Source organism: Tursiops truncatus, chromosome 2 (assembly GCF_011762595.2).
Source record: "Tursiops truncatus isolate mTurTru1 chromosome 2, mTurTru1.mat.Y, whole genome shotgun sequence".
NCBI lineage: Eukaryota > Metazoa > Chordata > Mammalia > Artiodactyla > Delphinidae > Tursiops > Tursiops truncatus.
The window spans coordinates 168,039,453-168,066,798 of NC_047035.1; the positions used below are offsets into that span (position 1 = coordinate 168,039,453).

A 27,346-nucleotide genomic window follows, 5' to 3' on the forward strand; every position below is an offset into this window, starting at 1 on the left:
AGCCCTGAGCTGATCTCCCTGTGCTATGCGGGTTGTTGTTTCTTAAAGGTAACTTGGTGATATTTTATTTATTTATTTTTATAAATTTCTTTATTTTATTTATTTATTTTTGGCTGCATTGGGTCTTCGTTGCTGCACGCGGGCATTCTCTAGTTGAGGCGAGCAGGGGCTACTCTTCGTTGTAGTGTGCGGGCTTCTCATTGCGGTGGCTTCTCTTGTTGCGGAGCATGGGCTCTAGGCCTGCGGGCTCAGTAGTTGGGGCACATGGGCTCAGTAGTTGTGGCTCGTGGGCTCTAGAGCGCAGGCTCAGTAGTTGGGGCTCACGGGCTTAGTTGCTCCACAGCATGTGGGAATCTACCCGGACCAGGGCTCGAATCCGTGTCCCCTGCATTGGCAGGAGGATTCTTAACCACTTTGCCACCAGGGAAGTCCCTGCCCTGTGCCACATCTTCTTTATCCATTCATCTGCCGATGGACACTTAAGTTGCTTCCATGTCCTGGCTATTGTAAATAGAGCTGCAATGAACATTGTGGTACATGACTCTTTTTGAATTCTGGTTTTCTCAGGGTATATGCCCAGCAGTGGGATCGCTGGATCATATGGTAGTTCTATTTTTAGTTTTTTGAGGAACCTCCATACTGTTCTCCACAGTGGCTGTATCAATTTACATTCCCACCAACAGTGCAAGAGGGTTCCCTTTTCTCCACACCCTCTCCAGGATTTATTGCTTGTAGATTTTTTTATGATGGCCGTTCTAACTGGTGTGAGGTGATACCTCACTTCAATGAATTCTTGATTCCTTTTTTCTCCTCACCCTCCAAGTTCACTTTGTCAGCAAGAGCTATGAGTTCCACCTCTAAAATCAGTCTCAGCTCTTTACTTCTCTATCTCTCCTTCCATGATGAGCACCCAAGCCGCCATCCCCTCTCTCTACTATTAAAAATCTCCCACCTGGTCTCCTTCACTCACCCTTGCACCTTCTCCCACATTCCACACAAGAGCCAGAGTAACTGTTTCCAAAAATAAACGAGTCCGTGTTTACTGCCCGGTTTTAAAACATTCGTGGGCTCCTCTCCAAGGCGCACAAAGGCGGGTGGTTTCATAGCCCTGCCCTCTGTTCTTTTCTTCTCCGGGTGTGGTGTCCTGCTTTCTACACCATGAAGATGCCAAGCCTGTAATGGGCAGGGTTTCTCCACCGGCGCCTCTGACATTTTGGATAATCCTTTGCATGGGGGTTTGTCCCCTGCGCTGTAGTTCAGCAGCATCCCTGACTGACCTCTAAGCCCTAGATGCCAGTGGCACTGCCCCTCCACCACCTTGTGAGGACAGTATGTCCCCGGACATTAGCAAATGTTCCCCAGGGGCCACCCCCTCCCTATTCCTCAGAACCTTCCTTGGAGCCTCAGAGCCCTGGCTCTCCCTCTGGCTGGACTGTAGCCTCCACACACCTTCCTCCACCTTCACACTTGCAGCATCTTCTCATCCTTCGGAGAGCAATTTAAATGTCACTTTCCCTGATCAACCAATACTGTACAGAGCAGTCTCTCACTCCCACTCTCTGTTTTAAATTGCTGTCTAAATACTCACTGGTCTCTGGTATCTCTTTTGTTTAATTACTTGTTGACTTTCTGTTCCCACCTCCAGCCCCTACCAGGATGCAGGCTCCTTGAGGGTGGTCATGTCCATCGTTTCATTGACACCTGGAATGGAACCTGGCACATAGTAGATGCTTAGTACATCTTTGCTGAAGGAACGAATTCACAACGCTTTGATTTTTTTTTTATTTTTTTAAATTGAAGCATAGTTGATTTACAATGTTGTGTTAGTTTCAGGTGTACAGCAAAATGATTCAGTTACACACACACACACACACACACACACATATATATATATAAATATATATATACTTTTTCATGTCCTTTTCCATTATGGTTTATTACAGGATACTGAATATAGTTCCCTGTGCTGTACAGTAGGGCCTCATTGTTTACCTGTTTTATATATAGTAGTATATATTTGCTAATCCCAAACCCTGATTTATCCTCCCCCCGCTTTCCCCTTTGGTAACCATAAGTTTGTTTTCTATGTCTGTGAGTCTGTTTTTGTTTTGTAAGTAAGTTCATTTGTATCATAGTTTAGATTCCACATATAAGTGATATCATATAATATTTGTCTTTCTCTGTCTGACTTACTTCACTTAGTGTGATCATCTCTAGGTCCATCTATGTTGCTGCAAATGGCATGATTTCATTCTTTTTATGGCTGAGTAATATTCCACTGTATATAGGTACCACATCTTCTTTACCCATTCCTCTGTCGATGGACGCTTAGGTTGCTTCCATGTCTTGGCTATTGTAAACAGTGCTGCTATGAACATTGGGGCACATGTATCTTTTCGAATTATGGTTTTGTCTGGATATATGCCCAGGAGTGGGATAGCTGGATTGTATGGCAACTCTATTTTTAGTTTTTTAAGGAACCTCCATACTGTTCTCCATAGTGGCTGCACCAATTTACATTCCCAACAACAGTGCAGGAGGGTTCCCTTTTCTCCACATTCTCTCCAGCATTTATTATTTTTAATGATGACTATTCTGACCAGTGTGAAGTGATACCTCATTGTAGTTTTGATTTGAGTTTCTCTAATAACTAGCAATATTGAGCATCTTTCCATGTGCTTGTTGGCCATCTGTATGTCTTCTTTGGAGAAATGTCTACTTAGGTCTTCTGCCCATTTTTCGATTGTGTTGTTTGTTTTTTTCTTATTGAGTTGTATGAGCTGTTTGTATATTTTGGAAATTAAGCCCTCATGAATTCACAACACTTTGAAACCCGTGTTTGTTTCTGTGTACTTGTCAGGCCGTTTTCATTTCTTTCCAATGCTTTCTCTTCTTTCCTTTTTATAGTCTCTACTTTCCCTTTAGGGTCCCCATTTGTGCTCTATTGTCTTTTTTTCCTTCTCTTCCTCTTAGCACAGGTGATAATTCCCACATTAATTTGATTCAGCATCTTTCATAACAGAAACACAGGCCAGTCAAACATGACACAGATAAAGTCTCAGTGAAGTTGAACTAAGCAACAGGATCTCATGGTCAATGTCATTGGACTTCACATAGCAGGAGGGTCTCCCGGACACAGAAGATCCCAGGAGTTGCCTGGAACTAGAGAGGACAGCCCTGGGGGGAATCCCAGGGGGCGCTTGCTCAGTCTCTTGTCCTTCCTTCACTCTGAGTGTTGACTTCACTCTTCCCTCTTGTTACAGCCCAGATCCCTGTGCCTTTTGTTCATCTGGTGAGAAACATTATTGCCATCAATACTTCCATAGGCTTTATTGAAGAAACCAGGCAGACTGAGCTAACATGTCTTTATCCCAAACTCAAACAAACCACTGGGGAAAGGATTCCTTGGCTCAACTTGGGAACGAGACTGTTGAGTGTCTCCAATGTGCCAGGCACCTCTGGGTGATGAGGATACAGTGGAGAACACAACAGACACAATTCTTTTTTTTGTTTAATTTATTTATTTATTTATTTATTTTTGGCTGCATGGGGTCTTCGTTGCTGCCTGCGGGCTTTCTCTAGTTGCAGCGAGCAGGGGATACTTTTCGTTGCGTTGCGCGGGCTTCTCATTGCAGTGGCTTCTCTTTGATGCGGAACACGAGCTCTAGGCACGTGGGCTTCAGTAGTTGTGGCATGTGGGCTCAGTAGTTGTAGCTCGTAGTCTCTAGAGCACAGGCTCAGTAGTTGTGGCGCACGGGCTAGTTGCTCCGCGGCATGTGGGATCTTCCCAGATCAGGGTTCGAACCCGTGTCCCCTGCATTGACAGGTGGCTTCTTAACCACTGTGCCACCAGGGAAGTCCCAACAGACACAATTCTGATGTCATGGAACTAACATTCTCTGACACTGCACTTGCCATATGTTTATTACTAAATGCCTATCAAGAACCAGGCTCTAACCTTATACCAAGGATACAGTGGGTAAAACACACAAACATAATTGCATATGGTGATAGGTTAATTCATTTAGTCAATAGTCTGCATTTCTATATGAACCTACAGGAGGGGGGACTTGATTTGGTTTGAGAAACTGGGGACATTTTTTTTTAATGTGATTTAAATGAACCTTATTTTTTTACAACAGTTCGAGATTTGCAGAGAGATCGTGAATGTAGTTCAGAGAGTTCCCGTCTATCCCAAACCCGTTTTCTCCCATTATGAACATCTTATATTACTGTAGCGCATTTGTCACCAGTAATGAGCCTATACTGTTACATTATTATTAACAGAAGTCCATACTTTGTTCAGATTTCCTTAGTTTGTACCTGATGTTCTTTTTCATTCTAGGATCCCACATTGTAATCATCATGTCTACTTAGGCTCCTCTTTGCTGTGACAGTGTCTTGGATTTTTATTGTTTTTGATGACCTTGACAGTTTTGAGGACAGCTAGTTAGGTATAGTGTTGGTTGCACCTGTACTGGAGTTTTCCTCATAATTAGACTGGGGTTATGGTTTCTGGGAGGAAGACGACAGAGATAAAGCGCCGTTTCCATCATGTCATATCAAGGGTACATCCTGTCCACATGACATCACTGTTGATATTGACCTTGACCATCGGGCTGACATAGTTTGCATCAGGTTTCTCCAATGTGAAGGTCTTTCCCTCCCCCTTTACATACTGTAAAGCAGCTGCATTTTAGGGGGGAGGGTTGGTATGCGCCACCTCCTTGAAAATGTGTTTTGTTTTTCATGGCTTTACTGACGTACAGTTTACATGCCACAGAATTCATCCATTTTAAGTGAACAGTTTGACGCGTTTTACTAAATTGATATAGTTGTGCCTGAGGAAAATGGTCTTGGAGCTGACAGCCAAAGGATGAGGAGGATTTAAATAGGCCAAGACGGGGCTTCCCTGGTGGCGCAGTGGTTGGGAGTCCGCCTGCCGATGCAGGGGACACGGGTTCGTGCCCCGGTCCGGGAGGATCCCGCGTGCCGCGGAGCGGCTGGGCCCGTGAGCCATGGCCGCTGAGTCTGCGCGTCCGGAGCCTGTGCTCCGCAACGGGAGAGGCCACAATAGTGAGAGGCCCGCGTACTGCAAAAAAACACACACAAAAACAGTAAGTAGGCCAAGGCAGGGAAGGACTGTTCTAAGCAGAGGTCGCAGCATGCGCTAGCCCCTCAGGGGAGGAACCTGGGGGAGTCCTGAATCACCTAGAAAGCGTAGACCGTGTCACGCTCCTTCCCTGAAAATGCTTCGTAAATATTTTCCCCAGAACACTTAAAAGTCAACAGCATTTTATTGCCTGAGTGTGTAAATTCCAGTTCTGTGAAACACGTGTCTGTCTAGAACAACTCCATCCCTGTTGGTTTATCCAAGGTTTTACTGTAACGATGAGTAAATATTAGGATAGTAAAATTCAGAATGGTCCCTGTGCCTACTCTTAAATCTCCCAGTTGCTGGATACCTACTGACGTCTTAGGATCCACAACCAGAGACCAAGGCAAGTGGTATTTAAAATGTGCACAGGGTTACTGAGAAGCTGGGGTAACCGGTTATGAAGCCAAGAGCCCTAAGATGGGGAGGAAAGGAAGAAAAATATAGACTTGAAAACGTTAGTGGGATAAGGTGGATTTGGAGCACTCATGTTGGAAGGAAGAAAGATATACAGGGAAATGCAGAGATTATTAGGGATATGTTGAGACTGACCAGGCGCCCAATTTTCCTCCTCGTTAGTTATGCATAGCTCCCATCGCCAGGGTTAGGGTCCCGCTGAGGCAGACCTTTCTCATTAATGACCCAGTGGAATAAAAGGTTCAGGGGAGCCCCCAGGTGTCCCCAGAGGGAGGGATTGGGTCTGCCCAGTGCTTAAGTTTGTTCTGCGGTTTAATACAACACTGGCCTAAAAGCAGAGGAGCCCAGTTAGGGCCAAGCAGCAAAGTGCGCCAACGTTGAGAGGGTGGTGGGAAGAAACACTGACAACTGAAAAAATTAAAAGCAGAAAGTACTTGTCAGAGAATTCAGCCAAGTGAGGACAAAGGACAGCACCCAAACATGAAAAGTTGGGTGTTTACAGATGTACTTTGGAATGTTGCGAGTTTGGTTCCAGAACCCTGCAATAAAGCGAATATCAATAGATTGAGTTGCACACAGTTTTTAGTTTCCCAGTGTATGCAAAAGTTATGTTCACACGCTACTGTAGTCTGTTAAGTGTGCTATAGCATTGTGTCTAAAAAAATACTGTACGTACCTTAATGAAAAAACACTCTCTTGCTAAAAGTTACTAACCATTATCTGAGCCTTCAGCAAGCTGTGGTAGTAACATCACAGATCACGGATCACAGATCAGCATGACAAATATAATAGTAATGAAAAAGTTTGAAATGTTGCAAGAATCACCAAAATGTGACTCAGAGACACAGAGCGAGCAAACGCTGTTGGGAAAATGGCACCGATAGACTTGCTCGATGCAGGGTTGCCACAGACCTTCAGTTTGTAAAGAATGCAGTATCTGCAAAGCACAGTGAAGTGAAGCACAATAAAAGGAGGTCTGCCTGTACACAAACATCCAAAAGAAAAAGAATATTGAAGAAGGATTCATCGGTAAATGTTTGGTCATTAAAACCAGAAATCACTTTAGGCATTTCAGAGAGGGATTTAATATAGGGAATTGAGTCATAAAACTGGTGGAAGGGCTGGGAGAGCAAAAAGGCAGAAGGTGGTATTACCCAGGGGTCAGAAATGCAGGGAGCTGGGGACACATTCCAGGCAGTTAATTCTGGATGATGAAAGCTGTTTATCACCCAGTGTTCTAAGAACAGCTCTGTAGCTTTTCTGATCTTTGTGCCGCCCTTAGGTATGGGTTAGATTATAATCCCAAGACTTAATTTTTTTTTCACATCTTTATTGGAGTATAATTGCTTTACAATGTTGTGTTAGTTTCTGCTGTACAGCAAAGTGAATCAGCTATACGTATACATATATCCTTATGTGCCCTCCCTCTTGAGCCTCCCTCCCACCCTCTCTTTCCCACCCCTCTAGGTGATCACAAAGCATCGAGCTGATCTCCCTGTGCTATGCGGCAGCTTCCCACTAGCCATCCATTTTACATTTGGTAGTGGATATATGTCAGTGCTACTCTCTCACTTCGTCAAAGCTTCTCCTTCCCCCCTGTGTCCTCAAGCCCGTTCTCTATGTCTGCGTCTTTATTCCTGCCCTGCCACTAGGTTCATCAGTACCATTTTTTTTAGATTCCATATATATGTGTTAGCATACGGTATTTGTTTTTCTCTTTCTGACTTTACTCTGTATGACAGACTCTAGGTCCATCCACCTCATTACAAATAACTCAATTTCGTTTCTTTTTATGGCTGAGTAATATTCCATTGTATATATGTGCCACATCTTCTTTATCCATTCATCTGTCCATGGACACTTAGGTTGCTTCCATGTCCTGGCCATTGCAAATACTGCTGCAGTGAACATTGTGGTACATGTATCTTTCTGAATTATGGTTTTCTCAGTGTATATGCCCAGTAGTGGGATTCCAAGGCTTAATTTTATGGCCTATATGACATGCAGAGCCCTGTAGGGGCTCAAGGCCACAGCAGTGATCTTGTAGTAATGGACAGCCTGTGAAAGCTTGTCCATGGCGTCTTAAACTTTGGCGAGCAGGCCATTCATACGGCTGGGCTCCCTTGGTTTTGCCTTCCTCTGATTCAGCCCAGGGTTTGTTTGCTCTGCGTGATGGGCTGACATTTATGTAAATCAAGGGATGGTATGTGTGCCTTTTCCTCCTGAGTGTGTTCCAGGGGGAGGAGGGCATCTGTGCTCCAGGTGTGAGTTTGATGTACCTAATAGCCTGATCTTATGGCAGGGTTGGTGAACATTTTTGTGGACAGTCAGGGTTCCGTGAGTTTTTGAAGGAAGCAGTTTGGGAGGAGCTCAATGGTGACTTTGCAGAAAGATGGAGCGAGGGCGCTGTTTTGGTTTCTAGAACGCTGTGATGGTCTCTCTCAGGGGCCGGCATACTGCGGCTCCTTCCTCAGGCTCCTCCTTCGTCCTCCCGCCACCCCGTGTTGTCCCTTCCTCCTTTGCTCTCTTGGGTCAGTCCTCCCTGCATGTGGTAGGAACAGGGATCCCAGACGTTCCCCAGCTGATCTTCTCATTGACAATAGCCCTGCTGACAGAGGCTGTGGTGCTAAGTGACAAGTCTTCCTGTTCTGAGGCCCCTGCTTGCTACTCTAGAGCAGGTTGATGGGTCAGTTTCCACAGACTGACACGTGTCTCTTCTTTGGTATTTACTCTTCACTTAAGTGGGAAGATTCTGTATCAAAAACCAAATGTTTCCACTGAATTCTATCCCTAAGAGCTTTCCAATCTCCCTAAAGTAGGGTCAAGTTCGCCAACGTAAGTTTGTCCTGAGCTCGGCTGGGTATCCCACTTGTTCTCCCCCCAGTAAGCACTGGGCTGTTCTAATCAAATTCCTCAGTAGGACTCTCCCCCCAACCCCATCCTCTCTGTCGCCACGTATAGCTCCCTCCTTCACACTCTGCCACTGATAAAAGCTGTCTCAGCAGGGAGGGTCTTACTACAGTGGTCTCCCAGCATCTCCTAATCCCACTCTGCCCAAGGAAGGGGACATTCTGGGCAGCTTCTTAAGGAATATGATCAGAAAGGCTGCGATTACCTCTCCTGCATATGATCCCCAGGAATGCCCAGACTCAAGAGTCCAGCCAAGCTGATCAAAGGGACACAATTTCTCCCATGCACTGTGATGGGCAGTTTGCAAAGCATTTACTTTTTTTTTGCGGTACGCGGGCCTCTCACTGCCGTGGCCTCTCCCGTTGCGGAGCACAGGCTCCGGACGCGCAGGCTCAGCGGCCATGGCTCACGGGCCCAGCCACTCCGCAGCATGTGGGATCTTCCCGGACCGGGGCACGAACCCGTGTCCCCTGCATCGGCAGGCGGACTCTCAACCACTGCGCCACCAGGGAAGCCCCTTTAAGCCATTTTGAGTTTATTTTTGTGCATGGTGTGAGGGGACTGTTCCAACTTTATTGATTTACATGCAGCTGTCCAGCTTCCCCAACACTACTTGCTGAAGTGACTGTGTTTTTTCCACTGTATATTCTTGCTGAAGGGCAAGCTTTAGCACAGCAGGGCCACACATCATCCTCCTGAATGCTCCTCACAGCATTAGGAGTGTTCAGAAACGTACACAATGGCCCAACATGGGGAGGATGGGGCGTGTGATTCAGGCTTCTCTCCTCTTTAGGGAGAACGGGCATTAGCAGGTGGGCTGTCTTGATGTCCAGGGCCTTGAAGAGAAGCCTCAACCTGAATGCAGACCCCTGAGCGGCAGGAGACAGGACTGGGGGGAGGAACCTTCCTGGGACCTTCAGGCCTTGAGAGGTTGGGGCAGTGCCTAGCCTAGCAGGGAACCACAGTTAGACTTGGAGAAAGAAGTGTGTGCCACGTGGTTGTGAGAGGACACAGATACCCGTGAGATCCCCCCATGAGATGTCCCAGAAATGATGACAGAGGCTTTTGGGGTGGCTGGGGAGTCCTACAATGGTAGACAGGGTCGGAGCTAGAGAACTACTTCATATAATTTTACTGTGTAATGTCTTGTTTGGGGTCTGTCCTGGGCCAACAAGCAGCGCTCCCACCCTCCTACTGAGTGAATGCCCAGAGGTGGAACGGCTTGAGGCCACCAATGAGAGAAGCAGCCACAGGTGGCCTCAGGGCTTGGAAAGCTCACCGCGTGAGCACCCGTGCTTGGCTTGGCTCACGAGAAGGGCATCGTCTCTGCTCAGTAAACCCCAGATTCAGGGCTGATCATCTAAGGTACGCGAGGCAAAGGTGGCAGGCAATCTTTCATCAGGTTTCCCGGGCTAGGGCCATGCCTGGTTCACCTTTTTATTACCTTCTCACCTCTCATTGGTGCCTAATCTATGTTATCTGTAGACTCTGACTGAATCGGATGACAAGCCAGATCTCCTTCTCGGCCACACTCTACCACCCTCTCTCATCCCTCATCTTTAGCCCTCCAGAGCGCTCCCGGGGGAACCCTAGTAGGTTCCACCTAATGGATCCAGAGTGAGAGCCAGAGAAGTGAGGGATATAGTTTGCATGGAGGCAAAAACAGAAGGAATGGAGGGAGTGTGCTCAGTGAATGCCGGGAAATGGGGGAGGGGGCTGGTCACCTAATTACCAGCTAGATTACAGCTCCCGCTGTATCCCTGCTAATCCCCGTGGCCCCTCTGTATCCCTGGCTGCGCACGTCTGCCCTGTGAACGGCACCACAGGGTCAAAGTAGCATAACGGAGGTCAGAAGGAGGAGGCAAAACATCCCGTGAGCACTGTCACCTCCAGGGCCGACACTGGCAAGTCTCCTGAGCTCTGCATCTGGACGTGATATTAGGAGGCCAGCGAGGGCGTGGCGGGTAGCAGGAAGGTGAGGGCTTGCGGTGTTTACCATCCTTGTTTGAGCACAAGAAGATTCTGGAGGCTGGGCACTTTGAGGAGGTCTTCAGTGACCCAGAGGCAGCGCTCAGTCTCCAGAATGCGGCGTGACACCCACATTTGGGGGTCTCTGTCCTCAGGCAGAGCTGGCTTCCCACAGAGCCCCCTGCTCAGAAGGGCCCTGCACGTGGCTAATGCTCTGCTGCTACCATCTTATTTAATCACTTTTCTACTGTGGCAAAGTATATATGTCCCAGTGTTGTACGATAATTAGAAATAGAACACACCCACACACTTCATAAAATTTGTCATTTTAAAGTATACTATTGGGACTTCCCTGGCAGTCCAGTGGTTAAGAATCCGCCTGCCAATGCAGGGGACATGGGTTCGAGCCCTGGTCCGGGAAGATCCCACATGCCGCGGAGCAGCTAAGCCCATGCACCACAACTACTGAGCCTGCACTCTAGAGCCCACAAACCACAACTACTGAGCCTGTGTGCCACAACTACTGAAGCCCGCACGCCTAGAGCCCGTGAGCCACAACTACTGAGCCCACGTGCCGCAACTACTGAAGCCCATGCATTCTAGGGCCAGCATGCCATAACCACTGAGCCTGCGTGCTGCAACTACTGGAGCCTATGCGCCTAGAACCCGTGCTCCGCAACAAGAGAAGCCCCTGCAATGAGAAGCCCACGCACTGCCACAGAGAGTAGCCCCGGCTCACCACAACTAGAGAAAGCCCACGTGCAACAATGAAGACTGAGCACAGCCAAAACTAAATAAAATAAATAAATAAATAAAAATTGTAAAAGTATACTATTGAGTGATATTAATTACAGTCACAGTTTAGTACAACCATCACCACTATCTATTTCCAAACCTTTTTCCTTACTCCAAATAGAACATCTAAACCCATTAAGCGATCGCCCTCCCTTTCCCTCTCCCTTCAGCCCCTGATAACCTCTAAGGCATTTTCTGTCTCTATGAATGTGCCGATTCTGGGTATTTCATGTAAGTGGAATCATACAATATTTATCCTTTTACATTAAGATTATTTCTTGGGACTTCCCTGGTGGCGCAGTGGTTAAGAATCCGCCTGCCAGTGCAGGGGACACGGGTTCGAGCTCTGGTCTGGGAAGATCCCACGTGCCGCGGAGCAACTGAGCCCGTGCGCCACAACTACTGAGCCTGCGCTCTAGAGCCCGTGAGTCACAACTACTGAGCCCACATGCCACAACTACTGAAGCCCACGTGCCTAGAGCCCGCGTGCTCCGCAACAAGAGAAGCCACTGCAATGAGAAGCCTGTGCACCACAACGAAGAGCGGCCCCCGCTCACTGCATTTTCGTTTTGCACTGGGCTCTGTAAGTTATGTTGCTGGTCCTGCCTTTCAGGGCTATTGTCAGATACTGAAGTCTAAGGCATACTTGAATCACCTCTCCCTTGGGTGGTTTAGCATGTGTCCCCTCTATTTAACCAGAAATTAGCCACCACACCTACCCTAGAGCCCACTTAGGTTTGCTGTACTCCTGTGGGCAAACATGGTTTTGACTTCTCTGTATATGTCACAGTGCAGAAGGAGAGTGGTTTACTCAAGCTCACTGGCTCAAGGAAAGCATCCATGTCCACAGAGCTTACTTACGTCTGCGTTAATGTGACCTGTACCACGCAGTCTTCACCAACATGACTTGATTCCGCTGTCTTTACCAATGTGATTTGAGCATTGTGGAAACGCTTGCCCAGGAAGATAAAAGCTGCAAATAATTTTATTATTTTAGGAACTTCCCCCAAACCCACTTAAAACTGCTTAGCCTTTCAATAGATAACATCGAATGACTGTTAACACACCTTGCTGTTTCCACAATCCTGAACTATTACATCAGGAGACTTAACACAGTCCTTATGATTCCCACACTGAAAGACCAGCTGAATATCCTGACTTCACCTGCCTGACTCAGAGACGCTGTCAAGACTGCCAGGTAGTGACCTCTCTTACTGCTGGGAGCTTTGCTTTATCAACAGGCTGTCTTGGTGGTATTTTATGGGAGCCTGTATTCAGTAAGCTACGATTTTACTTTCTGCACAGTGCAGTTGTTCCAACCCTATTTGATCCAATGTACACCCACCCATCCCTCTAGTCATTGATTTATTCACTTATTCAACACATGTTTATTGAGTGCCTACTATATGTTAGGCACCCTTAGACACTAGCTCCATGATGACTGAGACAGATGTGGCCCTTGTTTTTGCAGAGCTCACCCTCTGCTTCATCCTTCTGTCATGTTCCTGCTGCTAGAGAAAGAGGAGATTAAGAGCCAGTTTCAACTTGAATTTACTTAAAAATGGAGTTTTCTGCAGCAAACAAGTTCAGTACCTGAGGGCCTGCGAATTTAACCAGCGAAAGACAGATTAACAGGAGAAAAAGAAGATGAATTTGATTAATATTTTACATGCACAGAGTTCACAGAAAAAAAGTGAAACTCAAAGAGGTAGACTCAATTTGGGCATTTATATCTCATCTTCTTCAACAAAGGAAAGGAGGTTTAAGCTTCTAGAGACGATACATTGTGGAGAAGTGACTAGGAAATATAAGGAGGAAACTAATGGAAGATAATGGTTTTTGTTTGTTTTGTTTTTTAAAAATTTTTGGACATCCCGAGGGGCTTGTGGGATCTTAGTTCCCTGACCACAGATCGAACCCATGACCCCTGCAGTGGAAGCGTGGAGCCCTAACCACTGGACCGCCAGGGAATTCTTGTGGGTTATTTGAATAAGGTCTGTTTCTGCAGATTCATCTCAGTGACAACTCTGTCTTGGTGATAAGAGTCTCTCTCCTCTTTCTAGTACAGGAGAGGGGGAAGCCTTCACCAAGGGAATTTTATGCCCTGCTTTTAGGCAGAAAAGGGGAGGAAGAACTCATCCTGTGTCTTGTTCATTCTCACTTGCCTTCAGTTTAAAATAATCCTTACGCCACAGTGGCATATTTGGGGATGGTACATCCTGGTCCCTTCAACTTGACCTTTAGAAGGCCAGGCACCAAGATGGTCTTAGGATGAGTTTGTCACTCCCAATGATTACCTACCTCGTCAGGCCTGTGTTTCCTTACCTCTAAGGTGAGTCTTGTGTCCTGGTGCCACCCTGTGCAGCCAGTGCAGGGACAGAGCCCAGGGCTGGGAAACCATAAGGTGGCCTGAGTCCCCCAGCACAGCCCTTTCAAACCCAGCTCCCAGTTGGTGAATGACCCAGCGGCCCATCCCAGGGGAACCCCCAGAGGGATGTTTCCAGGATATGTGATCAGCCTGGTAAGGAAGGGGCCCTATTAGAAGGTATGACGGACCAAACCGGTTTGTAAAGCAGCCCCAGCCACTTGGGGGTGGGGAGTGGACTGTTATGTGTCTAGATGAACGCGAATCCGGACGCTCAAACCGTTCTCTCGATGTTTGGTTTGCTTTTAACTTGAGATGGGCTTTCACTTTTCTTCCCTTTTTATCTTTTCTGCAGCCGGTGCTCGAGATGCTCCAGCCCAGCCTGTTTATCTTGTGAGCTGCGGCAGCTCCGTCCCCGTGTGATTACATCTTTCCTTGGTAATGGGGTTTTGACTGGCCTTTTGTATAATGCCAAGCCACCATGGGACTGGAATATTCTCCCCTTATTTTTATCGGGCGCTTTTATTTCCTGAGCTGTTTTGTTAAGTGTGCCTGTTTCTGGTTTTGCTCCTGGTCAGGAAAGGGGCCCAGGATTCAGGGAGAAGATCAGATGCCCTGGTGTGTGAACTGGTCTTTCAAAGAACGAAGCAGGAGTTGATCACCTGCTGAAGCTCAGGGCCAATGCGGAGCTGCCTCCCAAGAGGCCAATCAATTTCAATTAAGGAGATTAAAAGCCCAGAGCGCAGGGAGGGCTGGTCACGGGCTTCTGAATGCCTTGCTTCTCCAGCAGCCTGAGAGCAGGCCATGGGCCCCAGAAGCGCTGGACGGTGTCCTATGGGCCAGTGTCAAGATGGCAGTGAGGGGTCAGATGCAAAAGGAGAAGCTGGCTGAAGGGGCTCGTGATTCTTCAGGGGCCCTAGTGGGCATTTGGGGCAGGACGGACCTGTCAGTGTCCTCAGCCCCATCAAGTATCCAGTGTCCCTAGTCACTGAGCTGTCCCAACTCAACCCAGCCCAATCCCCACCCCCGCTTCCTGGTGGGACCACCCTGGGCTCCCGGCAGCTGCCTCTGATCTGCTGTGTAGGTGAAGGGCAGGCCTTCTGCGGCTTCCGGGTGGAGAGCTGGTTCTCCTCGTCTGGACCCTCCTTCTCCACTGGGCATCCCGGAGGCTCTGTGTCTGCTACCTTTCCGAGCTGCTCGGGCATCGTAGAGGCCACACCCCCGAGGGGTAAGGGCAGAGGCCAGAGTGGGACGTCTGGTGGAGGAGAGGGGCTTTGGCATCCCACAGACCCAGGGCTGAGCCCGCCTCTGCCCCTTACTGGCTCTGCGTTGGCCCTGAGTCAGCACGTGACCAGCCTGTGCTTTTTTTTTTTTTAAAAACCAGTGGACACCCCAGGGCATCCAATCTGTGCCCAGGCAACCAAGTGAGCCTCACTTTCCATGTTTATAAAAGGGAGCTCTCCACCCCGGGCTCACAGGAAGAACGGCCTGTACCTACAGTGTCTGATGTCCCCAACCCCCTCTGATTGTGGTGGTCCAGGGTAGACAGGGGACCGGAGGCAAAAATTACACTCAGCTCCCCAGACCTGGAGATTTTTGTTCAGAAGCCAATAAATCAACAGCATCGCGAGGATTCGATGCACGTGCTTTGTACGCTGTAAGCGCTAGGTAGGGGTCGAAGGGCGGGGGCGGGAGAACTGGGGCCGTGGGAAGAGAGTGCACAGGATGCAGGGGAGGAAGGAGGAAGGAACCTCCAGGAGGGGGAGCGGCCTGAGGCTGATGGGAACCACGGTGTCTGTTAGGCAGGAAAGAGAAGCCAGGTCCAGCTTCGCGGGCAGCAGCAACTACAGAGACAAACACAGACTTTGCTGGGAAGCCCAGGAGGCTGAAGCCGCCGTCCCCCCGGCCCTCGGGGGTGAGGTTCCCTCGAAGGACTGGCTGTTCGTCCGGGGGGGTCTCTTCCTTCTATCGGCTGCTTACCCTTCTGGCTACTTTCCTATTAACAAGACAGCCTGGGGAAGGAAGGGGGCGGGGAGGGAGGCTCATTTCAGGCCATTTGGCTTCTTGTTTAATCTAAAGGACAGGATGGCCACTGTAGAAAGTGTCCTTATCAAGAAGGATGGGGTCACAGAGCTCCAAACCCTTGTGGGGAGCCAGGTACAGGGCGGGTCACAGACTTACCCAAGGTCACCCTCGTTAACAGCAGGGCCAGTCTCCTGCTGTCCTGCTACACCCCCCAGCCTCCCGGGCCTGCTTTCATCCCTGACCTACTTCTCCCAGGATAATTGAGAAATGAGTGATGGGAGCTGCAGGCTTCTGCTTGCTGTCGAGAGCTGGGTGGCTGTTCATAAACTTTTAAAGCATCTGGACCTTTCTCTAAAACAACAACAAAATCAGTCTCAGGCACGTTGCGTTATATAAAAATGGTCTTATTCTTGATACAAATTTATTTCACAAATGCAGAGAAGTGGAACGTACCATTTGTACCGAAGAGGAGGAAATGATTGCTATAAGGAGATTTAAGGTTGCTAAGAATGGGGTAGGAGAGTTTCCAAAAGGAATCCCACCTCGAGGTGGGACTGGCTTTGTGGGAGGGATGGGATTATGACCCCCAGCCCTTCCTTCCTGAGATGGAGACCTGAGGGATGGCACGAGGGCAGGTTGTGGCCCCCAAGTTAGGCAGTAGGAAGGGGATGGCGTGTGATGTGTCCTAGGACCTGCCTTCAAACCCAGCACCTTGTAGGGACAGGTTTGTGTCCTGGGGAACTGGCTTTGTCATGTCATGTCATGGGAACCCTGCCAATTTTGCTAAGGACCCAAGGGAGGAAATGCTGCCAGTAAAGGAAGCACCAGACGGCAGGAGGCTCAGCCTCAGCAACAGGGCCTTGGGTTGTCAGTAGCAGAGCCAGAGTCTTTGTCCGTTCGGGTTGCTATAGCAAAATACCACAGACTGGGGGGCTTAAACAACACACATTTATTTCTCACACTTATGGAGGCTGGAAGTCTGAGATCAAGGTGCCAGCAGACTTGGTTCCTGGTAAGGCCTCTCCTCCTGGCTTGCAGACGGCCACCTTCTCGCTGTGTCCTCACAGGGCGGACAGAGAACACTCTGGTGTCTCTTCCTCTTAAAAGGGTACCAATCCCGTCATGGGGGCCTCACCCTCATGACCTCATCTAAACCTAATTTCCGCCCAGAGGCCCCACCCCCTTATACCATCATACTGGGGGTCAGGGCTTCAACATGTGGATTTTGGGGGGGACACAGACATTCAGCCCATAACACCTGGGCTCCATGCCTCCCCATCATCTCTTTGTCTCCCTATTCATTTATGCTGGCCTCTGGGCAGTGCTTCTCAAGGTGTCCATGGTAAGGAACCAGTTTTTTTTTTTTTTTCTTTTGGCCGCCCCCCTCAGTTTTCAGAATCCTACTTCCCCGACCAGGGATTGAACCCAGGGCCATGGCAGTGAAAGTGCCGAGTCCTAACCACTGGACCGCCAGGGAAGTCCCAAGGACCAGTTTCGTTATTTGCAATGAAGTATGATGTGTGCTGAGAAAAATGAGATGATTGTATGAAATACAAGCTCATTTTTTTTTTTTATGATTGGGTTCCATGCCGTAGCATTGCTGTTGAATTGGCATGAATGCCCCTGAATGCTCCTGCTTGCTTTCTGTCTCCGTCTCATTCTGGAGCAGGGACTGAACCTTTGAGGGCCTCCTGCTGCAGACCACCCTTTCAGTGGCGCTCCTTAGAGCTCCATAGAAAGTACGCCATCAGCCGTGGAGAGGTGTTATCTGAAGCTTCCAGAGACAAAATGTCACGAGCCCCAGCTCAGCAAGGTCCTCACTGGGCCTTTTCACCTTCGTTATCTTGGGATGTGTGGGGTCTGTAAGGAGGATGGTCATCTGGTTGCCTCTCTCTCAATGGCATTCTGAGGTAGCAGAAGCACAGGCCTGAGTCAGAGAGCGGAAGGCAAATCTACCTCCCCCACTTGTGAGCTGTGTGAATTGGGGGTGAGTGATTAACTGGTAGGTGCCTCAGTTTCTCCATCTAGCAAATGGAGGTGATGGTAGCTTCCCCTCAGGGAGCTTCCCCTCAGGGAGGTGAAGATTAAGTGAGACGTGCCTGAACTAGGCACGGTGCCCCATCCCTCTCTCTTCCTCCTTCCTCTGAAGAAGGGCCCCAGTGGAGAGGTAGGACTCTGCCCCAGGGGAGAGAGACGTGCGCTTGACAAGAGCAAAGGGTGGTCTTTCACAAAAATCACAGGATGTCCAAAAAGAGGGTCTGAGTCAGCACAACTGGGAATCCAGACAGGAATGAAGATTTCCCTGGAGAAAATTTCCCCAGCAAGAGCACTGGAGCAAGAAAGGTCGGATGTCAGCTCAACCTCAGACCGGTTGACCAGATAGCTCAAATCCTGCATTCAGATTTTCTGGGGGATGATGCTCTGACCAGAGAGGAGACTGACCTCCAAGGTATCTAACATAAATACGACGCATGTGAGCACCAAACAGCTGGTATGTCTGTGGTTTCTGGGTTTCGCTCAGTAAGCCTCCAAAGCCCGATCTTGGGGCATTGAGATGAATGTCATGAGACCCGGGCCCTGACACTCATCAGCAGCAGAGTGGCAGCAGAGGGCCCTGTATTCGTTTGCTCAGGCTGCTGTAACGAAGTCCTGCGGACTAGGCTGCTTAAACAACAGAAATGTCTTGTCCCACATCTGGTGGCTAGAAATCTGAGATCAAGGTGTGGGCAGAGTTGGCTCCTGCTGAGGGCTGTGACAGAAGGGTCTGTTCCAGGCTTCTCTCCTTGGCCTGTGGTTGGCTGTCTTCCCCCTGTGTCTTCACGTCGTCTTCCCGCTGTACGTGTCTTGTGTCCCAATTTCCCCTTCTTATAAGGACACCAGTCACATTGGATTAGGGCCCGCCCTAGTCATGTCACTTTAAATTAATTACCTCCTTAAAGGCCCTATCTCCACATACAGTCACATTCTGAGGTCCTGGGGGTGTATGGATTCAACGTATGAATTCTGGGGCCAATTCGGCCCGTTAGAGCCCTTGAACCAACTGGTCTCAATTTCACCAGCAGAGAGATAATGGGTGAGCCTGTGGGTTTCCAGATTTCTCCTGATTTTAAGCAGATTCATGTTCAGCCCAGAATTGTGCATCAACCTGCCAAATGCAGCTGAATGTGTGACTTAGGCCATGTCATCTTTCCAGGTTAAAATTTATTTATAAAGCACAGATAATGAAAATAACATCTATTTATCTCCCTAGGTGTTCTGAGCCTTAAGTTACAGATGCAGGGGTGATGCGTTACAAAACCAAGCAAATCAGTCCTTAGGACAGGCGACTCAGGCAAATAAACCGTCACCACCGCAACAAAAGAAGCTTTCAAACCCACAAGACAAGACAAGATTGTAACGCCTTCCTAACAACATTGCTTTATTGACGCAAGGCAAGGAAAACGACATTAAATTCTATTGATTCTCTTTGAGATCTAATAATATGCTTTATTCAGATCTTATTCACATCCCTCTTCTTCCACGGGTCTATCTCAGGAGCTGACATTGGCCAGTTACAAAACAGAATTGGTTCTGCTGTCATTGGAAGTCACAGAGGCGAACGTGTTTTCGAACACAAAATCTACCATGCTTTCTTTGGGAAATAAGGCACAGCTGGAAAAAAAAAATCTCACTTCAAAACAAAATTGAAAGCGTGGCTAACTTGAGATTTATTTGATTAGTCCTTCTCTGGGCTAATCAGTTTTAGAACCCATTCCTATTGGCACCAATGCGCCGATAAAATATCCAGCAGGAGAGAAGTATCACATCACTCAGAGAAACAAGGTTGTTCTTTTTTTTTTTTCCGGCGCCGGGGCCCCTCCAGAGCCGGCAGCCTCAGTGAGGCCGCCCTCCCCTCGGCCTCCGGGGCACTTCCGTGGCGGCGGAGGGAAGAGACCCCGAGCTGCGGGAGTTCCAGCTCTGCGGAAACGCGGGCTCCGTTCTGGGCGCCGGGGGTGGGACCCGCTTGTTCATTTTTTTAAAAAGCATTGAATCAATGTTTACACTGCTGAGTCAAGTTATTTATACATATGCTATAGGTTTTGCATCTCCAGAATATGTTTGCATTAAGAGTATGATAAATTGTACCTGACTTACTTGTGAAAAATCATCTTGAGAAAGGTTTCTTTTTCCCTGGGAAAATATGGAAATGACACATGGTGTGTACAGCCAGAAACACTCAGCAGAAGGAGAGGCGGGTTTTTAGCTGTCACAATGGATGGTTAAGAATTTCGGATTTGGGTCAGTGTCATTACGCTCAAGTCACTTCACCTCGAAACCTCATTCTTCATCTCCAGAATAGGTTCCAAACTCAGTGTTTTCTGTAAATATTCAATAGGATAATACGTGCACAGAGTTCGACATTAACCCTCCCAGAGGCCAATAAGAATCCAATAAATGCCAAGTTCTCTATCATATCCTTACAGAAGAATGCTTGCCTGCTTTACCTTTCGTCTGTGGAAAAATCACAAAAAGGATTAAGTTTGTTGAAAAGAAAGGTGGGTCTTGGGCCCCCTTAGCACACGTTTTCTCCATCCTTTCTAAAAAGTGATGCTAACAAGCGAACAGGTGTTATAGGGAGAAGGTGGAGTAACCAGAACATTCCTACGTTGCTGGTGGGAATGTTAAAGAGTGTAGACCTTTTGGAAAACTCTTTGGTGGTGCCTCAAAAGTTAAACAGATATGGCCCAACAGTTCCACTCCTAGGTATATACTCAGGAGAATTGAAAACATGCATTCATACAAAAACTGGTGCATAAATGTTCACCGCAGGATTATTTGCCGTAGTGGAAAGGTGGAAAGACACAGCTCTAGTGTCTAGCAACTAATGAATGGATAAACAACATATGGGACAGCCGTGCCAGGGAATTTTATTGGGCAACAAGGGACAGTGAGGTACGGACACAAGCTACAACATGGATAAACCCTGAAAACATGATGCTGATGGAAAGAAACCAGTCGCAAAAGGCTACATACAGCATGATTTCATTCATACGGAACATGCAGAATAAACAGCTCTATAGAGACAGAAAGTAATTCGTGGTTGCCTAGGGCTGGGAGGGAGGGCAGGAATGGGGAGCGACCGCTAATGGACACAGGGTTTCTTTTTGGAAGGATGAAAATTTTCTGCAATTAGAGAGTGATGATGGTCATACAACTTTGTGAATATTCTCAGGACACTGAACTGTACCTTCTAAAATGGTGAATTTTATGCTTTATGAATTGTATCTGGAAAAAAAAATCAATGAATGCTTAATGTGGAAAATAAGAAAACAAGGAAACAAAAATTGTCATTGTAGCATCCAGAGATAAGCACTGCAAATGCTTTGATGTAGATCCTTCCAGACTGATGCAAATATATACATTTAAAAAATAAAATAAAATGGGATCATACCAAACATACTGTTGAGTGAAAGGTGTTTTTTTTTTTTTTGTATTACTGTTACTTTTCCCCTCGATATTAAGAAATTGCCTCTCTAAACATAGGCGGCATCCACCTCAGAGTCTTCTCAAATGTCTTGCCTTTCCACTTTCCTCGGCCAAGCTGTGCTTCTTCTCTTTCCAAAGCTCTTCTTAGGACTTTTCAAGAGAATCTATTCGCCTTGGATCACCAGAGTGCTTTCAGTTGCTTCCTGTCACAGCTTGACCTGTTACAAGCTATTTCATTCATATCCATGATTTCAGTGGAATTGTTCCCTAAACCCATATTTCTACCTTGACCTCTATTCCATACACTAGTCCTGCATCTCCAAATGCCTACTGGAAATTCCCACTTGAACATTCATCACTGACATTATCATAAGACTAAACTCGAACTCATTATATTTTTCAATGCCCCAGCCAGGCACAGCGGAAGATTTGAATTTTGAAGTGGACGTTCATGCCCACACTTGACCTTTCTCATTCAAGTCAAGCTTTTTAGAAGCCCTGGAAACCTACTCTGGCTAACTTAGAAAAGGTAGGTATGGAGGGAGATGGGGTAGCTCACACAATAGGCAGGGGGGAAGGCCGGGGAACCAGATTTGGAAAAAGGGCAGGAAAATGGCATTCCGGGGGCTGCACGGCAGTGACCACAGCCAGGTCGGCCCCCGATCGAGGTCTGGGCCGGTGCCTGCTGCTGGTACAGGCATCCCTGCCGCTGCTGCCGGGCATGCTAATGGTCCCGTGTCACTCTAGCAATTGCTCAGAGTGAAGAGAGCAGTCAGACATGGGACAGTGTAAAGAAAAACAAGCGCCTATCCACTTAGTCTTGGTTTCCTTAAACCAAGAAAACTGGAGATCATTTTCCTAACCACCTCGTGGGGTTGTAAGAAGGTCAGCTGGTATTTTGGAAGATACTTTGTAAACCACGAGCCCCTCCACAAGTGTGGGTTGTTTCTACTAAGAAGTGAGGTTTTCCTTCCAATCTCTGTTCTGTTCCTGACGGCGTACCTCTCCTCCCCCTCAGGGTTTCCATATCCCCTCATGGCCCCCATATCCCCTCACTGCCTCCTGTTGGCTGAAAAAAATGCACAACATGAGAATGGTGAGTTAAGTTTTATTTGGGGCAAAATGAGAACTATAGCCCGGGAGACGGGATTTCAGACAGCTCTGAGAAACTGCTCCAAAGAGCTGGGGGGGAAGGTCAGTATATATGTGATTTTGGTAAAGGGAGAGTACATGCAGTCAAGCACATTTTTTTTGTAGAAGGTTTCTGCTAGTCTCGTGAAGGTTACTGCTAGTCATGAGGTGCAGGCGTCACCATGAAGGATTTTAGTGCTTTTCTAGATACGAGGAGATGCAAGAATTGGGCTCAGAAAATCTTCACCTGAAAATACCTATCTGAAGATCTGTTCTGCCAGTTTTCTCCAGAGCACAGAGTGCCTCATTTCTGATCTTCACCCTGAGCTCCCTTCAGGGGGTGTTGAAGGTCAGCAGCTGCAGTGGCTCGTAATTGAATCCTTGTAGAGGTAGATGGCAAGTACCAATTTGTAGGTGACACTCCAGATCCCCTCACGGGCCCCACGTCTAAGCCATGCTTATTATTCCTTCTTCTTCCCACCTGTCCCTTCCCATCATCATTGGCCCATAGCATTCAGCTGCAACAATGGAAACCGCTCATTCCCAAGCTTGATGATACATTGGACTCACCTGGGGCAGTATTTCTGCTTCAGAGGAGCTGTGAGATCTCCCAAGCCATATTCTCAACAAGCTACTGAGGAGATCACAGCGGGAGCAGACCCACCAACCCACCAACTGAAATCTACAAACTGAGATTGTTACATGGAGCATTAGTCCCCTGAAAAAGGGTTCTATATTGAAATGTCTGTAAAACGCAGCCTCCAGAGATTCACAATTGAAGAGGTCCTGCAGGTGAGATACCTGTGAAACTGTCCAATCCAGAATGTCTAAGACCTATGAGCTTGTGAGAGCTTCAGAGGTGTCTCTTGTTATGCTAATGAGGTAACTTTTGGAAGCACCTGAGGATGGGGGGGGCTGGTTGCCACGCAGCCAACCCTGTGATTGGAGGGTTGCACCTTTGAGTCCCACCCCTTCACCCAGTGGAGAGGGGCTGATGGCCAATGATGCAATCACTTATGCCTACGTAAGGAAGCCTCCGTAAAAAATCAAAAGGATGGGGTTCTGAGAGCTTCTGGGTTGGTGAACACATGGAGCTGCTGCAACAGTGGTGCCTGGAGAGGACATGGAACCTCCCAGCCCCTTCCCACTGCCCTGTGCTGTGCATCTCTTCCGTCTGGCCGTTCCTGAGTTACAGCCTCTCGTAATAAACTGGTGATCCGGTAAGTAAAATGTTTCTCTGAGTTCTGTGAGCTGCTCTAGCAAAGTACTCGAACCTGAGAAGGTTGTAGCAACCTCTGATTTATAGCCAGTTGGTCAGAAGCATAGATGGCAACCTGGACTCGTGCCTGGAGTCTGAGTGGTAGTCACCTAGGACTGAGTCCCTCGCCTGTGGGATCTGATGCTGTCTGGGTAGGCACTGTGGGAACGGAGCTGAATTGTAGGACACCCAGCTGGTGTCCCGAGAATCGCTTGTTGGTGTGGGATCCCCTCCCCACATTGGATTTGGTACTAGAACTCATTCAGTCCCATAACATCTGTTAAAATTCTACCAAGAGAATATTCTGAGAAATATACTAACACTTTGGGGAAACCCTGGCCTATGGAATCAATTTGGAATTCCTTACTCTGGTTTCCAAGGTTTTTGACCACCTGGCTGCAAGCTTCATTTCCTCCCGTGCCTCTGTATATACAGTCAGCCAGGGGATTGGTTCCAGGACCCCCGCGGATACCCAAATCCTCAGATGCTCAAGTCCCCTATATAAAATGTCCTAGTATTTGCATATACCTCATCTAATACAATTAATACCTAATACAATGTAAATAGTTGCCAGGCATGGGGCAAATTCAAGTTTTGCTTTTTGGAACTTTCTGGAATTTTTTTTCCCCGAATATTTTCTACTGGTGGTTAGAGGAACTGCGTATCCAGAGCCCCTGGAGCTTGTCCTGCCTCTGCAGTTGTGCTGGGTTGATGTCCTGCCTCCTCAACTACCCCCTAAAAGCAGTAACCAGGTGCTAGGTACCTTTAGTCCCCTTTCCTGGTGCAGGGCCCTCCGAGGTAGGGGCCTGGTAAATAGCTGTCGGTTTGCTGAGTGTCTTGGGATTTGTGGGTTTGGTTTCTTCTCAGCTGGTGCTTCCCCACCTCCTGGACATCCTGTTTGTGCGGCTTGGGGTCACCCTGGAGGGCGGAGTGCCGGTCAGGGCTGCTGAGTGGCTAACATGACTGTCTAGGGCAACCACGGAAGGGACGGAGGGGAGGTCCGGGGGGAGGAACACAGCCGCCGAGAGGGTCTTGGGAGGGAGTGACCGGCTGAGTATGTGGCCCAAGGAGGTGAGAGTTCTGAGGTTAGTCCCTGCCCTCTAGGGGCCTCAATCCAGCAGCCAAAAAAGAGGGGGCTGGGTCTGAACTTTTCCCTACGCTTGTCCCGCCTCCACCAGTCACTGGGGAACTGGCACTTCCGGTTGCTTCTGTAATGCCTTCCCGTTCTCTCCAATGAGAATGCAAGGGGCAGTGATGCTATCACAGGGAAAGCTTTGAATCTGCTCTGACGCACTAAGGGAGCGAATTCACATTGTTATCCGTAGTCACAAGTTACTGGTCATCCATGTCGTGCTCTGAGGTTGGGGCCTTGCCATACTGCCCAGGTCTCCTAGGACTGTGGCTTCCAAACTTTTGTGTGCGTCTGGTTGGCCTGTAGGCCGTGTTCAAAGGCACCGGGCCTCACCCAGGAGCTGCTAGGTCAGCAGGTCCGGGGCGGGGCTGGAGGTTTTGCAGCTCTAACAAGTTCCCAGGTGATGCTGATGCTGCCGGTCTGGGGAATCACACTCCGAGAACAATTGATTTGGGGCATCACGCCCTTCCGGCTTCCCCAGCCCTGCCACCTGCAGCAAATGTCTCCCCACCGAAGTGAGGGGCTTTCAGTGGCTTTCATTATGCTGGGGATAGTCTGACCTCCATTTCAGTCTGTCTCCTCTAATTCTTTTGGTGGACGGATGGACAGTGGAGAGGGGAGGAAATTAGGGATAAAAAGATCGCCGAGCTTAGTAAATGGTAGAGCCAATATTTAAACTGTGGTCATTCTGATTACAAAACTCCCTCTGTGGACCACTTTGCTATGTGCTTTTGGAAACCTTTTAACAAAGAACCTGTTGTCAGGTTAAGACACTAGCTACTTCCCCGGCTCTTTCTGACAGTGTGTTGGGGATATTTCCAACGAGATGATTCAATGAAAACACTTAAAACAAGGCCTGACATAGAACAAACATCCAAGACATGTACACAGATGTACGTCCTGTAGCACAGAGATTAGAAGCATAGGCTCTAGGTCAGAATGCCTGCGTTTGAATCCTGGCTCTGCCACTTATTAGCTCTTTGGGCAAGTTAGTTAAGCTCTCTGTAACCCAGCCTCCGCATCTGTAAAATGGGGAGGATAATAGTAGTACTTCCAGGCTTAGAACGGAGATCCACTGAATTCTTATCTGTAAAATACTTAGGACAGTGTTATCATTTCTGGTTCAATGCTTTTGTGCAAACTAAAGTATAAAGGGCATGGTAAAGGCAACTCAGACAGGCCTGGACTTTCAATGGGGTTATTCTGAACACTTTACTGAATGTCTAGATGAATGCGAGCTGGAGTCACACTCCCTGGACTCAAGTCTTGGCTAAAAACGACTCCTTAGTGAACTGGAACAAACAGCCTCACGTTTTTCATCTGTTCAATTGGGATAACCGCAGTAGTTCCTTCACAGGATGGCTTTGTGGAGTACATGAATTAAACTGGACTTTAAAGCATTAGAACAGTGCCTGGCCTGGACTCTGTGCCCAATACGTGTCAGCTGGTATTCACAGAGAGTGGGCAGTACCTGTGGGCCTGACAGCCTTCAATCTGTTTTCCAAAGCACGTCTCCGGTTAGGTCCCTGTCACCTTGCACAGAGGGATAAGCATGTGAGTGAAGACTGTCGTAGTCTTGCTGCCTGTGTCTCAGTTTCATTTGTTATAGGAACCCACCCGTTTGCTTTTTCTTAGGTAGCCATTCTCCCCAAATCCCAAAGGCCCTGGCGGAATTGTTTTTTGAACTGATATGTCAAATGCACTTAGACCTCAGATGGGTTTCTTATCTTGCAGCTAATACATTTTTTATAAATCATCAGCTCTGGTTTCCTTTCAAGCTGCAGAGAGGATATCCTTTTCCTGTTAAGCTGCAGAATGATTTTTCCCCCCTTCAAAGTAAAGCATTAACTTCCAGAGCCCTGTAAATCAGTTCAAATGTACATATTATTAGAGTAACAAGCTGAAGTTTTTGGAGCTTATATGATACTTTGGAAGCCTGTATTACAAGACTTTACATCGATATTTCAGGCATTCCTAACAGTATCCAAACAGTGCGCATGACATACAAAGACCACTGAGCCTTTTCTTCCTTTACCTTTATTTTTTTCATTTTAGAAAATGATAAGTGTTCATTTTAGAAAACTTACACAAATAATTTTTTTAAATCACATATTATTCTACCACCCAGAGCTAACAACTCTTAACAACTTCTATTCTTTTTTTCTGTGCATGTGTATAAATATTTCTTTTACTGAATGTGATCAGGCCAATGGGTGATACATCGTCTATAACTTTTTAAAGGTGTAGGAGGTTGTTGATGTCGGTATAGTCTGGACATGCTGCGATTTGTCTGTAGTTACACACAATGACCATTAAACTAACTTTTTTTTTTTTTTTTTTGGCGGTACGCGGGCCTCTCACTGTTGTGGCCTCTCCCTTTGCGGAGCACAGGCACCGGACGCGCAGGCTCAGCGGCCATGGCTCACGGGCCCAGCCGCTCCGCGGCATGTGGGATCTTCCCGGACCGGGGCATGAACCCGTGTCCCCTGCATCGGCAGGTGGACTCTCAACCACTGCGCCACCAGGGAAGCCCCATTAAACTAACTTTATAAAAATAAATGAGTTTCTGAAATTAAAAAAGTATGATCAGAGGGGTCTGCGTGTCCGGAGCCTGTGCGCCACAAAGGGAGAGACCACAACAGTGAGAGGCTCGCGTACCGCCAAAAAAAAAAAAAAAAAAAGTATGATCAGGCTGAACATGCTATTTAATAGCAAATATATTGT

General features: G+C 47.8%; 1 long non-coding RNA gene across 1 annotated transcript in view; it reads left to right on the forward strand.

Moving 5' to 3' along the window:
• Window positions 1-21,229, forward strand: part of LOC109549676 (uncharacterized) — a 68,824-nt gene extending 47,595 nt beyond the window's left edge. The window contains exons 6-7 of the long non-coding RNA XR_012330427.1: window positions 13,966-14,048; window positions 18,886-21,229. This is a non-coding gene — a long non-coding RNA (uncharacterized lncRNA). The remainder of the gene's footprint in view (window positions 1-13,965; window positions 14,049-18,885) is intronic.
• The last annotated feature ends 6,117 nt before the right edge of the window (window positions 21,230-27,346 follow it).